The sequence below is a fragment of the Triturus cristatus genome, chromosome 1_1 (genome assembly GCF_964204655.1).
Source record: "Triturus cristatus chromosome 1_1, aTriCri1.1, whole genome shotgun sequence".
Classification (NCBI taxonomy): Eukaryota; Metazoa; Chordata; class Amphibia; order Caudata; family Salamandridae; genus Triturus; species Triturus cristatus.
The window spans coordinates 1,068,817,722-1,068,838,441 of record NC_140579.1 but is presented as its reverse complement, the minus strand read 5'-3'; the positions used below and the strand labels follow the sequence as shown (position 1 = coordinate 1,068,838,441).

At 47.3% G+C, this 20,720-nt stretch overlaps 1 protein-coding gene across 3 annotated transcripts in view; it reads left to right on the top strand.

Moving 5' to 3' along the window:
* The window catches only part of BAK1 (BCL2 antagonist/killer 1), a 274,853-nt gene that overhangs the window by 238,645 nt on the left and 15,488 nt on the right, over positions 1-20,720 (top strand). The window lies entirely within an intron of this gene.

Sequence of the window (20,720 nt, the reverse complement as noted above, 5' to 3'; positions counted from 1 at the left end):
TCTCCACCGGCACCGAAACGTTCTTCGACACCGATGCCTAAAAGTCCCTCGGCACCGAAGATTCCATCGGCACCGAAAAAATCGGCATCGAAGATTCCATCGGCACCGAAAACTCCATCGGCGCTGAAAAATCCATCGGCCCCGAAAAATCCATCGGCACCGAAAACTCCGTCCACACCAAAAAAAGTTCATAAAGACCCGAAACGGCCATCACCACCACCACTTTCGGAGCCGGATGAACTTTTTCGCCCAGATCCTACTCAAAAGCGGATCTACATTAACCCCGAAACCGGACATGTGACTGCAGTCCCATACAAAAAACGGAAGCTGGACATCACACCGCCTCCAGCTCCCATAAGAAAGGAGGACTGTGCTACTTCACCGCTTCGTCCTTCCTCTCCTGTGTTACCTCCTGACCCATCCCCCCCTCCTCCTCCTCCTCCTTCTCCTTTACCTTTACCATCTCCTTCTCATTCACCTCCTCCACAGGATGATACTGATGATTTAGGGGGAGGGGCGGACCCTGATTTCTTTAATGATCCTCCTGATCCAAACGACCCTTTTACGTTCCCAGACACAGCACCAGTAGATGACTGGTCTTATCCAGTGCCTGACATGCCTGACCCCACTACCTACCCTTCCAAGCCCTCCCCTCCTGATGACCATTTGGGGTTTGGCCAACTCATAAATAGGGCAGCAACATTCCATGGCGTCACAATGCACACAGACGCCCTTGAGGAGGACTTTCTCCTCGATACCTTTGAGCAGTCACAAAAAAAACTGTTCACATACTGCCCATGATTAAAGGGGTTATAAAGCATGCCACTGAAGTCTTTAAAGACCCTGTTAGAGCTAGGGTTCTCAACCCCCGCATCGAAAAAAAATACAGACCAGCCCCACAGGACCCTGCATACATTAAAGCTCAGCTCCCTTTAAACTCCTTGGTCGTGTCAAATTCCAGAAAGCGTGTTAACTCACAGACAACTGGAGAAACGCCTCCCCCGGACAAGGAGTCTAAGCTTTTAGAGGCCTCAGGCAAACGAGTCGCCGCACAGGCGGCAAACCACTGGCGTATTGCCAATACTCAAGCCCTGTTAGCCCGGTATGATAGAGCGCATTATGACCAACTTGAGGACCTTATGCAACATCTGCCTGAGCCCTTTAAATCCCAGGCTACTGACCTTATTCAAGAAGGCAAATTAATATCTAATGCCTCCATTAAATGCGCCTTAGATGCAGCAGACACGGCTTCTAGGGCGGTCAATACCAGCGTCTTACTCAGACGACATGCCTGGCTTCGTATTTCCGGGTTTAAACCGGAGGTTCAAACCACAATTCTAGCTCAACCTTTCAACCAAGAGCAGCTATTTGGCCCTGCAGTGGACACTGCATTAGAAAAAATGAAGAAAGATAATGAGACTGCCAAATCTATGGGAGCACTGCAGTCTCCTCAAACCCGGGGTTCCTTTCGTCGCTCCTTTTATAGAGGAGCATCCAAAAATCTGGGAACTGAGACCACGTCCACCTTCAAAAATTCTGGACAAACATCCCCTAACAGAGGATATTTTTGAGGGGGTTATAGGGGAAACAATAACAAAGGTCGAGGGCGGGGCAACAACAACAACACCCGCACCTCCCCAGCCACTAAACAGTGACTTGCCACCACTCCCCCCAGACCATTCCACTCCGGTCGGGGGGCGGCTCCAACAATTCCTACCTGTCTGGACTTCCATCACCACAGACAGGTGGGTAAGACAAATTATCCAGTCTGGCTACTGCCTCGAACTAATACAATCCCCCCCCCCCCCCAACATACCGCCCAAACAACGTCCAATGTCCTCACATCATCTCTCTCTCCTCAAACAAGAAGTTCAATCCCTGTTAAAAAACATGCAATAGAACCAGTCCCTCTTCAACATCAGGGAACAGGAGTATATTCCCTATACTTCCTCATTCCCAAAAAGGACAAAACGTTAAGGCCCATACTGGATCTCAGACTACTAAACCAGTATATACAATCAGATCATTTTCATATGACCACCCTCCAACAAGTCCTCCCACTATTACAACAGGGAGACTTTCTCGCCACATTGGACCTCAAGGACGCATACTTTCACATCCCTATGCATCCCGCTCACAGAAAATATCTACGATTTGTGGTAGACGGGCAACACTATCAATTTACAGTTCTCCCATTAGGAGTAACAACAGCACCCAGAGTGTTCACCAAGTGCTTAGCAGTCGTGGCAGCGCACCTCAGAAGAAAACAGATCCATGTCTTCCCCTATCTGGACGATTGGCTCATAAAAGCCAATACTCACCAAAAATGCGTTCTCCACACTCATCGCACTATTCAAACCCTCCACAACTTGGGATTCACTATCAACTACCCCAAATCCCATCTACAGCCCTCCCACTTACACCAGTATCTAGGAGCAACCATAGATACATCCAAAGCCATAGCTTATCCCAGCACTGCCAGGATAACCAGTATACAAAATCTCATCTCTCAATTTCAAACTCATCAATCTCTTCCAGCAAGAGTGTTCATGCAGCTCCTAGGCATGATGGCGTCATGCATCTCCATAGTCCCACACGCACGACTTCAAATGCGTCCCTTACAGGAATGTCTAGCACAACAGTGGAACCAAGCTCACGGACAACTTACCGATCTGGTGTTGGTGGACAGTCGCTCACTTCGCTCACTGAAATGGTGGAACACCATCAACCTGTCCAAAGGGCGGCCGTTCTTAGAGCCTCTTCCACAAGTTGTGCTGACTACCGACGCATCTCTCACGGGGTGGGGAGCCCACCTCCTTCAACATACCACTCAGGGCAGATGGACCAGTCAACAAAAACTGCTCCACACCTAGAACTCTTAGCAGTGTTCCTGGCACTAAAATCCTTTCAGGTACACCTAAAGAACAAAACTGTCCTCATACGCACAGACAACATGACGACAATGTATTATATACAGAAGCAAGGGGGGACACATTCTCTCCAACTGTCCCAACTGGCACAGCAAATCTGGAGATGGGCAATTCCCCAAAACATCTACCTGTTAGCAGAACATCTCCCAGGGATCCACAACCAGGTGGCCGACCTCCTAAGTCGCCACACACAGCAGATCCACGAATGGGAATTACACCCCAAGGTTCTACTCCCATTCTTCCAAAAATGGGGACAACCAGACATAGACCTGTTCGCCACTCCCGAAAACACAAAATGCCCAACCTTCGCCGCCAGGTTTCCACACCCGCAGTCGAAGGGCAATGCCCTATGGATGAACTGGTCCGGCAGATTTGCATACGCTTTTCCGCCTCTCCCACTCATTCCATTTGTGGTACGCAAACTGAAGCAACAGTCGCTAACACTAATTCTAGTAGCTCCCACTTGGGCACGCCAACCGTGGTTCACCACACTTCTGGAACTATCTCTAGTCCCACATCAAAAACTACACCTCTCCCCGGATCTATTAACCCAGAACCATGGAGAAATCAGACACCCAGATCCTCAAACACTGAACCTGGCGATCTGGCTCCTGAAGTCTTAGAGTTCGGGTACCTCAACCTCCCTCCAGACTGTATGAATATCATAAAGGAAGCCAGACGACCTACTACTAGAGCATGTTATGCCGCAAAATGGAAACGATTTGCCATTTACTGCGCTAATAATGACATACATCCATTGGATGCTTCCATCCAAAACATCATTTGCTATCTATTACACTTGCAAAGATGCAATCTGGCGTATTCCTCTATACGTTTACACTTAGCAGCCTTGGCAGCCTACTTGCAAAATAGGCAACACCTGTCCCTGTTTAAGGTACCATTCATCAAAGCGTTTATGGAAGGTCTTAAAAGAATTCTTCCTCCAAGATTACCACCTTCCCCAGTGTGGAATCTCAATGTTGTTCTTACAAGACTTATGGGTCCCCCATTTGAACCAATGCACAAATGTGAATTACAGTTCCTGAAATGGAAAGTAGCTTTCCTTATCGCAATCACTTCCCTACGAAGAGTAAGTGAAATACAAGCCCTAACTCTGGAGGAACCTTTCTTACAACTACACCGTAACAAAGTAGTTCTTAGGACAAACCCTAAGTTTCTTCTAAAAGTGATTTCCCCTTTCCACCTTAACCAATCAGTAGAGCTACCAGTCTTTTTCCCTAACCCAGACTCCGTAGCTGAAAGGGCCCTACATACCTTAGATGTTAAAAGAGCCTTGCTTTATTACATCGACAGGACAAAACCTTTTCGAAAGACAAAACAACTCTTTGTTGCTTTCGCGCCACCACATAAAGGCAATCCTATCTCCAAATCAGGTATCGCCCGGTGGATAGTTAAATGTATCCAAATTTGCTACCTAAAGGCTAAACGTACACTTACAGTTCCCCCTAGGGCGCACTCCACGCGTAAAATAGGGGCTTCTATGGCCTTCTTAGGTAACATTCCCTTAGAAGATATTTGCAAGGCAGCCACGTGGTCTACCACGCATACCTTCACTAAACACTACTGTGTTGATGTGCAAGCCAAACAACAGGCCTCAGTGGGCCAGGCTGTCCTAAAAACCTTATTTCAAACTGCTGCAACGGATACAGGTGACCACCGCTAAGGGGAGACACTGCTATATACTCTATCCTCAGTGTGTGATCTGCAGTTCATATGCCTCGAACGGAATATGCTACTTACCAGTATGCATCTGTTCTTGGCATGTAGAGCTGCAGAGTCACACACGCCCACCCGCCTCCCCGGGACCTGTATCTGTTCCAGCATTTGTCTTACTTAGACATTACACATGGACATCCTTTCTTTTCATTCCTATACACTCCATCTTTTCCCATCATGGCGAAAAACAATCTGACGATGGAGTGGATGCCCATGCGCACTGTTGTCCAGGGGAGGAGTCACCTATCTCGTGACCAAAGGCTTCTTCCGAAGACAACAACCTGCAATCATCCGAGCCCAACACCAGATGGCGATCTTATCCTCAGTGTGTGACTCTGCAGCTCTACATGCCAAGAACAGATGCATACTGGTAAGTAGCATATTCCTTTTCTTTTGCCCCGGAAAGTACGTGTAGTCCTATCCCTACTAGTCAGGACAAATTACATAAACTACGTAACATATTTTATGGAATACTTGTCCTGTGATTGATTGAATGTTTAAATTAATCTCAGCCGCTGGTAATTACTTACTAGTTTCGTAATTACTCTCAGTCCATTGTTTTTTTATTTGGCCCACCATGCCACCTTAGATTAAATCAACCATATGCAAATCAGCCTTAACCCTGTTCAAACAGGAACAGGCCAGCTGCTCCCTGAACTGGAATATTAACATTACCAATGGCCGAGATGAATTAAAGCATTCCATCCATCACTTTTTGTATGCTTCACCGCGATGAGTATGCCCAGGTATGTGCCATTGGAACCTAGCTAAAACGGATTGATGAACCGTAATAAGTGTGAAACTAGTATTGGGTTGTTTTCTGGTTCGGGGAGTACCTGGTCTAGCAGTTCAGGCTGGAATTTTTCTATCAGATCAAGGTCAAGACTGATTTGCGTATGGCCGAACCCTAACTGAAAAGGCATGGTGTGCAAAAAATCAATGGGATGAGTTGCTGCCCGAGTAATTAACAGTGGCTGAGATCAATTTTCACATTTTTATTTGATACTGTTTGACGCACTTGGTGGGAAGGGTATGCCCAGGCTGGGGTCCCATGCACACTGTGCCAATATAACAAAGCTATTCCCGCCTTAATAGGGATGAAACTGGCCTTGAGTTGCTTGTATTCCAGTTCCGGGAGGACCCCTGGTCTAGCAGTTTGGGATGAACTGTTCCTAATGGAGCAGGGTCCCGCCTGAGTTGCATATCGATGGGTCCAAACTGAAATGGCGTAATGCAGATGTGCGAAATACCCATGGACTGGGATGCGGCCCCAAGTAATTACCTGCGGCTGAGATTAATTCAAGCGTTCCATCCATCACTTTTTTGTATGCTTTGTTTTTCAAAGCATATGTTAGTGCATTAAACAAGATAATTAAAAAAAAAAGTTATCCTTTGTCATCGTTTCAATTTGATATGTATCAGCACCTTTAATTTTACAGACTACTCCTAATCACTGGCATGCAGAACGTCAATGAAATGTTCTCCCACTGCTCAGGGTTATACATGCACTCATGTCAGCTATGTTATAAGAGACAAGAGACACACAAAGTGAATACATTGTATTAAGCAGTGCACTGTTCACAGCACAAGTGAAAAGTGTAAAGATTGGTTAAAGTTAATTTTCCTTTTATATTTCACCCTGATTCAGTATTTAATAACAGTTTGTAAGGGGGATGGGTAGTCTGCTGTCGTCACACCCAGTAGGTTGTCAGTACTGATAAATTAATTTGTCAGTATATGAGGAAAAGGTTTTGGAAGTATCCGTTAATAAATTCCAACTGGTGCCTAGCGATATTCTACAGGTGAGGAACCTGTGATTTTAGGAATCCATCAGAAGCGAATGCAGTGTCAAGAGTACTGCACATTCCCTAAGAATACGCATTAGGAGATGCATTGAGGCTGAAACCAAAAACAGGACACCTATATGCCTACACAACACTGCTCTCTTCTGCCTTGAGTTCTGGAAATAAATCAGGCACAACCGTGCCCAAATCATACGAACTGGGCCAGGAGAGTGTGGAACCTGTACTTTCTGGACATAAGTAGCTGTCTTCTGATCAGGCTGCCACTTTACAAAGACAATAGGGCAGGATCATCCACACAAAATGATGCAATCTGCAACTGCAGGAGTGGAGTTTGAGCGGCAACAATTGACTGTATTTAATTTTCTGCTTGAAGTGGTGTGTGTCAGTCTTGCTGCTAGGCGCCCTTCTGGACAAAATCCTTTTATGCTGGCTGCTGGGGCAAATTTGTAGGCTGCTGTCGTGTTCACAAGAAGGACCTCTTGCAAGCAAAGCTGTCAAACATCCATTTGTTTTGCCTTTGGCCCTGTCAGGCTTTGTGCTGGGCATTATTAAAGGTTATTTGTCGGCTCTTTAAACCTCTTTTTGTTTGCCAGACTAACTGTCATTGTTTAAATCTTGTTTATGATGAGATTTATTAAAGGTTTGACACGTGTTCCTTTCCAAACCATTTGTGATGCCACAGTGTGACCTTGATTTGGTCTTGATATTTGTTGTGTGTACACCCTTTGAGTCAAAGCATTGCTGCTCATTGGGTCTCCTGACCCTAAAGACAGTCTTCCTTATTGTGATTATGTCAGCTCGTTGTGTGAGTGAACTTCACCAACTTGCACACCACCTTTTCCCCCAGACAAGTTGGTGCTTTCATTTTACAACCGTTCTTTGCTTTCCCTCACTCCTCAAAACAAGAGCAGAGGCTTTATCGGTTAAACCCCAAAAGAGCTTTTAACTTCTACACTGATCTACCTAGGACCATTGAGTGGACTGTCGGCTTTTTGTGGGGTTCTCTGGAGGGAAGAAAGGCAAGGCGCTGCAAAAGAAGATCTTCTCAGAAGGTCCATTCCACAAGGGCTAAGGCTAGTACTCTGCATTGGCACATGGATTGTGTGTCCTTGATATCTGGCAGGCTGCAACATGATGTCAGTGCGTATGTTCACAAAACACTACTGCCTTCTCAATCTGGTCTGACGGAGGGACACCTCACCCACTCGGTCCTGCAAGATTTTTTGTTCTCAGCCAACTCCACCGAGCCTCTACCTTGGAAAGGTACTGCTTAAGTATCTATTCTTATATGAGGAACCTGTAGTTAGATGTATCCTTTAAAAGAACAAACTACTTAGCTTTGGTAACTCTATTTATGGTGTTATGCTGTCACCTTATTGATAAGAGTCGCTCCTTTCCCCCCCGGCAGCCTTGACGGGACTTAAGTCCGAAGTCAGAAAGTGGCAAAGCTCGATGTCGGAGCTTTAAACAAATCCTTAGCCAACAGCACACCCGCTATCAAACAGATGGCCACTACGAATCTTGGGGCTATCCAAAGTTGGATTCTACAATCTGTAGATACCTGCCTTCCATTATCCAACAAACGGCTCTGTAATCATCGGCCACCAGCCCCATGGTTTACTGAGAGACTCAAGATTGACAAAAGCAAGATGTAAAACCCTAGAAAGACATTGGAGGAAACGCTCTATGCCTGATGCCAAATTGGCCTATTAAAAGGCCAGAGGGACTATCATATTCTCTTCAGAACAGCTCATGCTGAGTATATTTCTCTCAAAATATCTCAATCTCAGAAATGCTCTCAGACCCAATCTAAGGTGGTTAAAGAACTATCTGGGTTGGAAAGTCAGACTACCCCTCTAGTCCTGAATGAAATGAAATGTGATGATCTGGCCCACTACGCGCGCAAAGTCGAGAAAATATATTCTGCACTATCCAGTGATAATCTGTCAGATACTTCACACCTAACCTTCACCACCCCCAAGGCAGCTAGTGCTTTGTTGCTGGAGTCGAATAGTAATATTAAATCCATCAACAAACTGGAAGCATGGTCCCTTTTGGAAGTGAACTCCTTCAACCAGCTTCTGGCAAATATTAAATCTGGCTCCCAGTGCGACTTACTCCCTATCTCAGTGTTAAAACAGCTTGAGCCTCCCATACGTGCAGCAATTATGGATCTCCTTAACGCCTCCTTACAGGAGGGCATGGTCCCCCCCAGAATGGAAACATGCCATGGTGCTTCATCTTTTAAAAAAGGCCAATGCGGACCCTACTGAGCCATCCAATTTTCGCCCTATTTCACCGTTCCCAGCCTTTTCCAAAATCCTTGAAAAACATGTGAACTCCCAGTTGTCCTCTTTTGTCGAGACCCAGAACTTCCTTCATACTTCTCAATCTGGTTTCAGAACTGGGTTCTTCACTGAATCTACTCTGCTAGGAGTCACTGAAATGCTGCGTCATCGGCTGGATCTCGGTGACACGGTGGCTCTTATTTTACTCGACTTGAACACCGCATTCGATACGCTGTCTCATACTATTTTTTTGAGAGCTCTACAATTCTTAGCTCTTAAATGGCTCCATTCCTTTCTCACCAACCGTACGTTTCAGGTTTTCTCTTCCTCAGCCAGCTCTAAACCCCATTTGTCCACTTACGGAGTGCCACAGGGCTTTGTGCTGAGCCCTGCTGTTTAATGTTTGTTTACCCATTGGCAGATGTTGCCGAAGAGGCTGGGCTGTCCCTTTTTCCTATGCCGATGATACGCAGATAATCTTATCCCTTTCTTCATCTAGAGAATCTAAATCATTGGCTCGCCAGTCTGGTTTGAGGAAAATTGCGTCTTGGATGCAAAATAATCTACTCAAACTTAAGAGGAAAAAAACGGAAGTTATGATTCTCGGAAGCAACAAGATCTGTGGGGCCCACAACATTGGCCCCCTGAAATGGGTGCCTTCCCCCGGCCTGCTCACCAGGTTCACAACCTGGGCGTTATCATCGACAACCAACTGACGATGAAACAACAAGTTACAAATGTGGTGTCTACTTGTTTCACCATTCTTAAATGGTTAAAGAAAATTCTTTGGATGCTCAATCAATCAATCAGTGACATTTATAGAGCGCACTACATACCCGTAGGGTCTCAAGGCGCTGGGGGTGGGGGGGTGCCGCTACTGCTCGAACAGCCATGTCTTCAGCTTCTTCCTGAAGGAGAGGTGGTCTTGGGTCAGGCGCAGGTCGGTCGGGAGGGAGTTCCAGGTCTTGGCGGCCAGGTAGGAGAAGGACCTTCCTCCTGTGGTCGCTCTTCGGATGCGGGGGACGGCGGCGAGGGCGAGGTTGGCTGATCGGAGGTGGCGTTTGGGAGCGTAGAAGTTGACTCGGCTGTTGAGGTAGCTCGGGCCTTGGTCGTGTAGCGCTTTGTGTGCGTGGGTGAGGAGGCGGAAGGTGATTCTTTTGTTGACGGGGAGCCAGTGAAGGTCTCTCAGATGTCCGGAGATGTGGCTGGTTCGTGGGATGTCGAGGATGAGTCTGGCTGAGGCGTTCTGGATCCGCTGGAGTCTCTTCTGGAGCTTGGCGGTGGTGCCGGCGTAGAGGGCGTTGCCGTAGTCCAGTCGGCTGGTGACGAGGGCCTGGGTGACGGTCCTCCTGGTCTCGGTGGGGATCCACCAGAAGATCTTCCGTAGCATGCGTAGGATGTTGAAGCACGCCGAGGAGACGGCGTTGACTTGCCTGGTCATGGAGAGGGAGGAGTCCAGGATGAAGCCCAGGTTGCGTGCATGGTCTGTCGGTTTGAGTGCGGTGCCCAGGGCGGGAGGCCACCAGGAGTCGTCCCAGGCGGAGGGTGAGGAGCCCAGGATGAGGACCTCCGTCTTGTCCGAGTTCAGCTTCAGGCGGCTGGTCGTCATCCACTCGGCTACGTCCTTCATCCCTTCGTGTAGGTTGGCTCTGGCGGCGGCGGGGTCGTTGGTCAGGGAGAGGATCAGCTGGGTGTCGTCGGCGTAGGAGATTATGTTGAGGTGGTGTTGCCGTGCGATGGCCGCGAGGGGGCTCATCTCCACTCAGAGAACAGTAGTCCAAGCCCTTGTTACATCTAGGCTGGACTACGGCAATGTTCTCTATTTGGGTTCTAACAAAGCGGTGATGCAGATGACTGCAGGTGGTGCAAAAATGCGGCTGCCAGGCTACTCTGCCATGTTCCTAAGTCGGCACCTATTTCTGACTCCCTTCGAGAACTTCATTGGCTTAGGGTGGAGAATCGTGTTCGATTCAAAGCCCTGAGCTATATGTTCAAAATCAAAACTGGTCTCGCTCCACAATATCTTCAGTCTTTAACCCACACACCTTCACGCCCCATTCACTCTGCCGTACAGGCTAAGTTCACGGTCCCCAGAATCAAACTTAAGCGAATGCGTGGTCGGTCCTTTTCTTACTTAGGACCAGCCTTATGGAACTCTCTCCCCATTTCATTTCAAAAGGAAACTGTCTATGAGAGATTTCACAAATGTTTGAAAACATGGCTGTTTAATCTGTAACGTTTCTGTTCCCTTGTTCCCTCCTACCAGGCTGGCACCGGTAAACCCCTCGGGGTAGCTGTGCACCCTACAAATGTAAAAACATAACGTAACATATGGTGGATACTTTATCTAACCACTGATTTCTCACCACCCTCCCACTTCCCCTCTATGTTGAGTGGCCTCTTTTTAACATCTAGAAAGGTTCAAAGTCATAGGAACGACGAGATTGCCATGGTATCGATAATATTGCTAATGCTTTTGATACGCTGGACTGAACTTATTTGATGGGGGTCTTGCAAGCAATGAGGTTGGTCCTTTGTTCTGTGGCTGGGTGCAATTACTATACACCGACCCCAAGGCCAGGATCAGGATTGGTGAAATTGTATCTGGAGACTGGGACTTGGAGCGTGGCACGGAGCTTGGCACAAGCCACAGGTGCCCGTTCTCACTGCTCCTGTTCACTTTGGCATTAGCGCCATTGGTGAATAGGTTCTGGCGGAACTTAGGAGACTGGGAGACTCCACACATTTCCTTCCCCTCTATGCTGATGACGACCTGTTTTACTTGGCATGACTGAAGGAGTCAATTTCGAGTCTACTGATCTACCTGGATGAAGTTGATGACCTTTTGTTGTTGAAAATGAATAGACCTAAAACTGTGTTGTTTCCACTGGGTATCCTAGCGAGTTACCCAGTGTACCGGTTGCCCAATTCGGATCTCCACTGGGAGATGGACACGTTCAGGAACCTCTGGAAATGGTAGGCCTGACAGCTGAAAAACAATACATGTAAAACATGGGGAGGGTCCTGAAGGGGTTACACTCTGTAAATGTTTTAAATACACTACCATTATCAGTCATGGGAAAAGTTGCTCTAGCCCAGATGGTGTTTCTAACTAGGTCACTGTGTTGTGCAGAATTCGATACACCTGCTACACCTATAGGTATTCAAAACACTAAATAAACGCCTCATATTGTTGGCATAGGCGAAAGTGCTCAGCAGAGTTGCCTTAGATGCATTTAAACTGGACCAGTGGAAGAGGGCTGGGTCTAACAGATATTGAAATGTATTATTATGCAGCACACTTACAACATGCTTCAAATGTGCCATGGATGAGGATAATTGGGAAAAGTGTCTTTTACGATGGCAACTTGTTGATGCCACTATTGATGAGGGGACAGACTGGACTATCCCACATAGTGAGGCAAACCGCTTGTGTTTGGGGGAGAATAGTCACCATAGTTCTCAAGTGCTCACCCTTCATGAGGGATCTCGAACTGTGAGTGTTGCAACCCTTTAAGCTCATACGCACAGACATGACACTCAGATGGTGGCATGAGGAAGGTTGTTGCATTTGAGCGATCTATACCCAGAGAATAGGTTTATCAACTTCAAAGAGGCACAGGGGACATTTAGAGTGGGGAAGGCCAGTATCTGCAGTGCACCAGGCTTGCCGGGACCGCCAGAGAGATTTGGACTAGATTCCCTGATAATCCTCCACAGACAGAAACCCTTCAGGCAATCCTTAGTTTAGGGCATAGGTGGACATTTAGTGACCTGGCTTAAAAAACTTTGAAATGAACAGGGTAAACACGCCTTTCAAAGCCAGAGCTGCCTGGAGAGACGAACTAGATGAACACATCACAGATGAGGATTGGAAGAGAACTTGCGCACTGATAAAGGGGGTATCTGAAAACGCACGGTTTCAATTGATTCATTTCAGCTACTTACATCACATGTTCCTCAAGAAGAATGGAAGGTATTTTATCTATTTTAAAAGTAAAAAAGATTGGATTCTCTGTTCTTTAGGCTTAATTCATAGCTGCAATTACCGCGCAGCCTATACCTCGATGTACTCTTTCTGTCTCATAGAAGGTTCTTACGCTATTTTATTGGCCTCATAGTTGGAAACTGTTAGAGGAGCTGCAGCCAAAATGAAATTGGGGTTTTAAAGGCTTCAAAAGAAAGAATTCTCCTCAGAAAGGAGAGAACTGAGAGCAATATTTCTTTAAGAAGAGCTTCCTTTTAATGAGTACAGGCTATCCAGGATAGGAAAGCATGCCTTTGCAGTAATACAGCATGGTTTCCACTCATGACGTATGAGATGTGTATGTCTATGATGTTAGTACAAGTCAGTTCTGTGCAATGATTCACTTTATTTATCCTTATAGGTGAATAGTCTAATCTCGTAGCAGGGCGCCATGACTTGAAGGGGTTCATTCGGTAAATTAGGTTAGAATCTGTCTCAAAACCAAATAGACATCATCAAACCGAGGAACATTCTGCAATACCTACTGTTGGCTATTATTACGGATGAAGGCCTGGACAGAGAGTATATTTGTTTCCTTTACACTGGGTGATCCCTTCAAAGAAGGTGGTGAACTCCAGTTTACTGTAGACAACGTTTTTAAATACGTCTACTTCCGCCTGCGTATTTAAAAATGACTGAGGAAAGTCCTGCCGTGATTGGCCAGTGTTCCCTTTTAAAAAGGATACAACCTTTTTAAGAATAACAATATGTTCGAGGCATATGAGCTGCAGATTACACACTTTTGCATAGATCGCCATCTGGTGTTAGGCCAGGATGTTTGCAGTTTGTTTTTCCTCTTGGAAAGTCTTTGGGAGTCACGAGGTCGGTGACTCCTCCCTTGGTCCGTATTGCGCATGGGCTTCGGCTCCATCCTCAGATTGTTTTTTTCTGCCATCGGGCTCGGATGTAATACTTCGTGCTCCGGTTCCGAACATTTCCAGTTCAACGATCGAAGCGGAATCCTCGCTCTTCGCGGTATTGTTCAGATCCTGATCTCCTCAATCACCTTCTCTTCGACACACCTTCGATTCCAGTCGTCGACGGCGGCCTTCGGGCCTATCCAAGCTCCGGTCCGGGCTGATGGAAAGAACTCCATTCAAGAAGTGCCCTCGATGTGGGTCCAAATTCCCCCACACCGATCTTCTTGAGGTGTGCAACTTCTGCCTCTCCCCTGAACACGAGGCTCGAGATCCCGCCTGCAAGTCTTTCCGATCCAAAAAGACTATTCGAGATCGAAGGGCCAGACGAAACATGGCGCACTCCTCGACTTCCGTTCCAGTCGACATCTTCGGGGACGACGTCGAAGCTCCGGGACAGCAGCACCGCGAAGAGGACCTAGTCAGTGCTTCCGAAGCTGACGACTTGGATGTGGAGGACATCACCCCGGCGCAGAGGGTCGTGAGTAAAATACCACCTCCCATACCCGCGCCGACACCCAAAAAGGCTTCGGTCACGCCTTCGCCTCCGGGCCTAGGCAAGACCAAAGACACTGCTTCGAACACCCCACCTTCGGGCACGGTGAAGAAGCCTAATAAGCCTTCCGGCGGCTCGGGCTCGAGCCAGCCTGCCAGCGGTGCCGATAAACACACTTCGGCACCGAAAAAGAGATCGGCCTCTACCTCGACACCGAGCTCCACACCAAAGCCCTCTGTGTCGAAACCCAGCCTCTCGGTAACAACCAAACATCATAAGGCCCTCGGCACCGACACTCCCGCGCCGAAGCCTGCCTCGGCGTCAACCAAAAAAACGGAGGTTCCAAAAAAGCACGGCACGGACAAGCCTAAAAAGCCATCGGCCCCGACACCTTCGGCAACGACCGAACAGCCATTGTCTCAAGAACTGTTTACACCGGATCCTTTGCAAAAGACACTTACCAAGGATCCAAAAACTGGACATTTGGCACTTTCTTCTAAAAAGAGACATTTGGACAAACCAGCTCCGCCTCCACCTCCAAAGAGGAAAGACTGTGCTACCTCCCCTTTCAGAGTGCCTTCCCCACCGCTTCCACCCTCTCCACCTCTGCCCCCTCCGCCTTCTCCATCCCTGCCTCATCGCTCTCCGACCTAGTCTCCAGACCATGATGATCAGGGCGACCCATACTACGATCCAGCAGATGTGCCACAAGACCCCACCCCTACAGGATCCCCAGACCCATGGGACGATTATAATAATCCAGACATTCCAGATGTCCCGCAAGATGACCTTTATCCATCCAGGCCATCTCCACCAGAAGACTCATTAGGTTTTCACCACCTACTTCAGAGGGCGGCACATTATCACGGGGTAGAGCTACACACTGACCCGGTAGAGGAAGATTTCCTCCTCAACACCTTTGATACCGCACATAGGTCTACTTCTATACTACCTATGCTCAAAGGGGTAATAAAACATGCGCCAGAGGTTTTTAAAGACCCAGTCAGGGCTAGGGTCCTAAACCCACGCATAGAGAAAAAGTATAAAGCTGCCCCCACAGATCCTGCCTACATCAAAGAGCCAGCGCCACTGGATTCCCTAGTGGTATCCACTGCACGGAAGAGGTCAAATTCCCAGGCGTCAGGCGAAGCACCACCACCTGACAAAGAGTCAAAGCTCCTGGACGCGTCAGGAAAGCGCACTGCGTCACAGGCAGCCAATATATGGCGTATCGCCAACACTCAAGCGCTATTGGCCAGATACGACAGAGCGCATTATGATGAACTAGAAACCATCATGCACCATCTCCCAGAAAAATACAGAAATCGGGCCAATGAATTAATTCAAGAAGGTAAGAACATAACTAACACCTCTATACGCTGTGCCTTAGACGCAGCAGACACAGCCTCCAGGGCCATTAACACTAGCGTCCTCCTCCGTCGCCCTGCTTAGCTGAGAGTTTCAGGCTTTAAACCTGAGGTACAAGCCTCCATATTAAATCATCCATTTGATCAAGAACATCTATTCGGTCCAAAGGTAGATGAGGCCCTCGAGAAGATGAAGAAAGACACAGATACGGCGAAATCTATGGGAGCCCTACAGTCACACCCTCCTAGGTGCTCCTTTCGCCGCTCTTCCTTTCGGGGCACGGGCAGAGGCTACTCAGATAGCGCGTTCACTTCCTACAAATCCCCTGCTCAATCCACCTTCACAAGGGGTTATCAAAGAGGCGGCTATAGAGGCAATAACAAAGGCAGAGGCAAAACAAATACCGCCCGCTCTGCCACACCGCCTACCCAATGACTTAGCCCTGCTCCCTCCAGACCATCCCACTCCGGTCGGGGGCAGACTACAAAATTTCTTTCACGTCTGGGAGTCCATCACATCAGACAGATGGGTGACCCAAATTATTCGTTCAGGGTACTGCCTAGAATTGACATCTACCCCCCCCCCCCAACATTCCACCCAGGCAACGCCCAATGTCACAAGAACATTCCACGTTACTTAAACAGGAGGTAATCTCCCTCCTACAAAAAGTGGCAATAGAACAAGTCCCCGCCAATCAGCAAAATTTAGGGGTCTACTCCCTATATTTTCTGATACCAAAAAGAGACGAGACTCTACGACCTATCTTAGATCTCCGGCCTCTAAACACATACATACATTCGGACCATTTTCACATGGTAACACTTCAGCAGGTACTTCCGCTCCTCTCCCAGAACGACTTTCTCACCACACTGGACTTGAAAGACGCATACTTTCACATTCCGGTACACCATGCCCACAGAAAGTACCTCAGATTTGTAGTGGACGGGCAACACTACCAGTTCAAGGTGCTCCCATTTGGGGTCACAACAGCACCAAGGGTATCCACCAAGGGTACTCACCAAGTGCCTAGCGGTAGTGGCGGCACACCTCAGACGACAGCACATTCACGTCTTCCCATATTTGGACGACTGGCTAATAAAAGCCATGTCCTACAATTAATGTGTACATCACACCGCCACTACAATCCAACTACTTCACCAGCTAGGTTTCACGGTGAACCACCAAAAGTCCCAGCTAATACCATCCCACACAAAGCAATACCTCGGTGCCACCATAGACACCTCAAAAGCCATAGCCTACCCCAATCCTGCCAGGATTGCAAGCATTCAGGCTTTGCGTCAAAGATTCTTACCTCAACACTCTCTCCCAGCAAGAGTGTTTATGCAACTGATAGGGATGATGGCCTCTTGCATTTTCATAGTGCCTCATGCAAGACTCCAGATGCGTCCACTCCAAGAGTGCTTAGCGCGCCAATGGAACCAGGCCCAGGGGCAACTGACAGATCTGGTGTTGGTAGATGGTCGCACCCATCGCTCTCTGCAGTGGTGGAACACCACGAATCTTTTCAGAGGTCGATCGTTCCTGGACCCGGTTCCACAAATAATCCTAACGGACGCATCGCTCTCCGGCTGGGTAGCTCATCTATTACACCTCACAGTGCAGGGCACATGGACGCCGCAACAAAAGTTACACCACATCAACCATCTGGAGTTACTGGCAATCTTTCTAGCCCTAAAATCCTTTCACACTCACATTTTAGGCAAGGCAGTCCTTATTCGCACAGACAACATGACGGCCATGTACTACATTCAAAAACAAGGCGGCGCACACTCTCCACAGCTCTCTCAACTAGCACAGAGCATATGGAGATGGGCAATTCCACACAAAATCTTTCTCCTAGCCCAACATGTCCCAGGAGTCCAAAACACCATGGCAGATCTGCTCAGCAGACAAACGCAGCAGATCCACGAGTGGGAACTTCACCCACAGGTTCTTCACCCGTTCTTTCAGATGTGGAGGCATCCACACATAGACCTCTTCGCCACCCACGAAAACAAAAAATGCCCAAGCTTCGCCGCCAGATACCCACACCCATTGTCCAAAGGCAATGCGATATGGATGAACTGGTCAGGCAAATTTGCGTACGCCTTTTCACCTCTCCCACTAATTCCATTAGTGGTGCGAAAGCTACAACAGCACTCCTTCACACTGAATCTAGTAGCTCCAACATGGGCCAGACAACCTTGGTACACCACGCTGCTGGAACTCTCGGTAGTGCCACACCAAAAGTTACACCTCTCACCATGCCTCCTAACCCAGAACCATGGAGAGATCAGACACCCGGACCTAGCTCAGCTCAACTTTGCGATCTGGCTCCTGAGATCCTAGAATTTGGATACCTTAACCTTCCCCCTGACTGTATGAACGTAATCAGAGAAGCTAGGCGCCCTACTACTAGAGCCTGCTACGCGGCAAAGTGGAAAAGATTTGTTGTTTATTGCCATAACAACACAATCAACCCTCTAGACGTATCTATACAGCACATCATATGCTACTTACTCCATCTACAAAGGTGTAACCTAGCATATACATCCATCCGGCTACACCTCGCAGCAATTGCCGCCTACCTACAAAATAGACAGCACCTATCACTTTTCAGAGTGCCTGCCATTAAAGCCTTCATGGAAGGCCTCAAACGAATAATTCCCCCCAGAGTACCACCCTCACCTGTGTGGAACTTAAATATAGTTCTCACAAGGCTATTGGGACCGCCTTTCGAACCTTTGCATAAATGTGAACTGCAATTTCTCACATGGAAAACAGCTTTCCTTGTAGCCATCACTTCCCTTAGAAGGGTCAGCGAGAAACAAGCACTTACTATACAAGAACCTTTTCTCCAAATGCGCCCGAACAAGGTTGTCCTCCGTACTAACCCAAAATTCCTACCCAAAGTCATTTCCCCCTTTCATCTAAACCAATCGGTAGAATTACCGTTTTTTTTCTCGCAACCTCAAACTGTTGCAGAAAGGGCTCTACACACACTGGATGTTAAAAGGGCCTTACTTTACTATATCCAGAGAACCCAACCTTTCAGAAAGACAAAACAACTGTTTGTCTCTTTCTCTCCACCACATAATGGCAACCCCATCTCTAAATCAGGGATAGCTAGGTGGATTGTAAAATACATACAGATTTACTACCACAAGGCAATATGCACGCTATCTTTTCCCCCTAAAGCCCACTCTACACGAAAGATACGGGCTTCTATGGCTTTTCCAGGGAACATCCCATTAGATGATATCTGCAAAGCAGTTACATGGTCAACAACGCACACTTTCACTAAACATTACTGTGTAGATGTGCAAACTAAGCAACAAGCTAGTGTGGGCCAGCCTGTACTAAAAACACTTTTTCAAACCACTGCAACAGATACCGGTGGTCGCCGATAGGGTTGGGAACTGCTATATAGTCTATGCAAAAGTGTGTAATCTGCAGCTCATATGCCTCGAACGGAATATGCTACTTACCAGTATGCATCTGTTCTTGGCATGTAGAGCTGCAGATCTACACACGCCCACCCGCCTCCCCGGCTACCTGTATCTGTTCCAGTCTATCTTATTTAGATACAACACACATGGGTTTCTTCACTATTATTACTACGCTCCATCTTTCCCTGTTGGCGAAAAACAATCTGAGGATGGAGCCGAAGTCCATGCGCAATACGGACCAAGGGAGGAGTCACCGACCTTGTGACTCCCAAAGACTTTCCAAGAGGAAAAACAAACTGCAAACATCCGGGCCCAACACCAGATGGCGATCTATGCAAAAGTGTGTAGATCTGCAGCTCTACATGCTAAGAACAGATGCATACTGGTAAGTAGCATATTCCATATTTAATTAAAGGCAGATTTACAATTAAAAGCGTGTTACATCCTGGCTAGAATTCCTTTTTAGGTCTCCCCTGTGACAGTGCATGCATTAGCGCATGCCCTCTCCCTTATGTGAGATATTGTTCCCTCCAAGGGGCTTGCGGCCCACTCATTGCTTATCATTCGTTAGCTTCACGGCCACCCTTATTCGCTACATACTAATCGGTCAGCGCGTGCCAGCTTCACTTCCTCATCTTTCATCTGGAGCATAGACGAAGTACTGATTACTTCTCTTGATAAGTATCCATCCGCTGCTGGCCCTGTGATTGATGTACTATTATTATTTTTTTCCCCTGTCACCAATGTTGCTGCTTCTGCTCCCACCTCTCCGTCCATGTTGCTTCTTCCCTACCATCCTCATCCTCCCATTGCCCATGTTGACCCTTCCCAACTTCCACCCCATAATACCTTGTCAATGCTTATATCACCTCTGCTCCACATGCCTTAAATTTCATACCAGTTCGCTAAACTCATCCATGTGCTGCTTTTACATAAGACATGTTTTACTCGTGCCTGGCCTGCCCTTGTACCACCACTCTTCCTACCTGAACATAATGCAATTGTTGTCCTAACCCTGGTCCACACGGTTACTATCATGTATACTAGAACTATGTGCACCACTTTCAGCCTTTGGTCACTCCAAGGCTGTGTATCTTTTATGTTAAGAGCCCACTCCCTGGCTCACAGAGGAAAGACCTATTGACCTTGTAGCAGCTTGGCCACTGTGCAAGATAACTGAAAGTAAAAAGAAAAAGAGCACTAAGGCACGGCTGGCGCCGACTGTGTTATAGCACTTATATCGGCCACGCTGCTGTACAGTGTGGCTAAAACACATTGACAAAGCCAGTAGGTCTTACCTCTGAGACCCATTGGCATTGTCAATGCTAGTATTATTATAGCTTTCCTCTAGTTTGTGAGCTGCTTTTAACCTTTATAATTTATTGTGATCCTGTGAAGGGCTGAAAGTGAAGTTTGTCGATGCAAATGTAAAATATGTTTGTCTTATATTTTTCCAATAGGAAAACTTTTTTTTCTTCTTCAAAACTCAGTTGCTTTGTAATCCTAGTGAAAAGAAGGCCCAGGTAGTCTAGGAAATAATTGTAGTTTCTAAACTGGGATAAAGAGAACGTGGTGATGTGCTGGCCAAGAAACCAGTAAAACTGTCAATTAATGCTTGTCTCCTCTGCTAATGAAAATTTATTAATCTTGATTACTGATACCAAATGCCTGTATCAGTTATTTTTCTTCTCTTAGCAACTGTT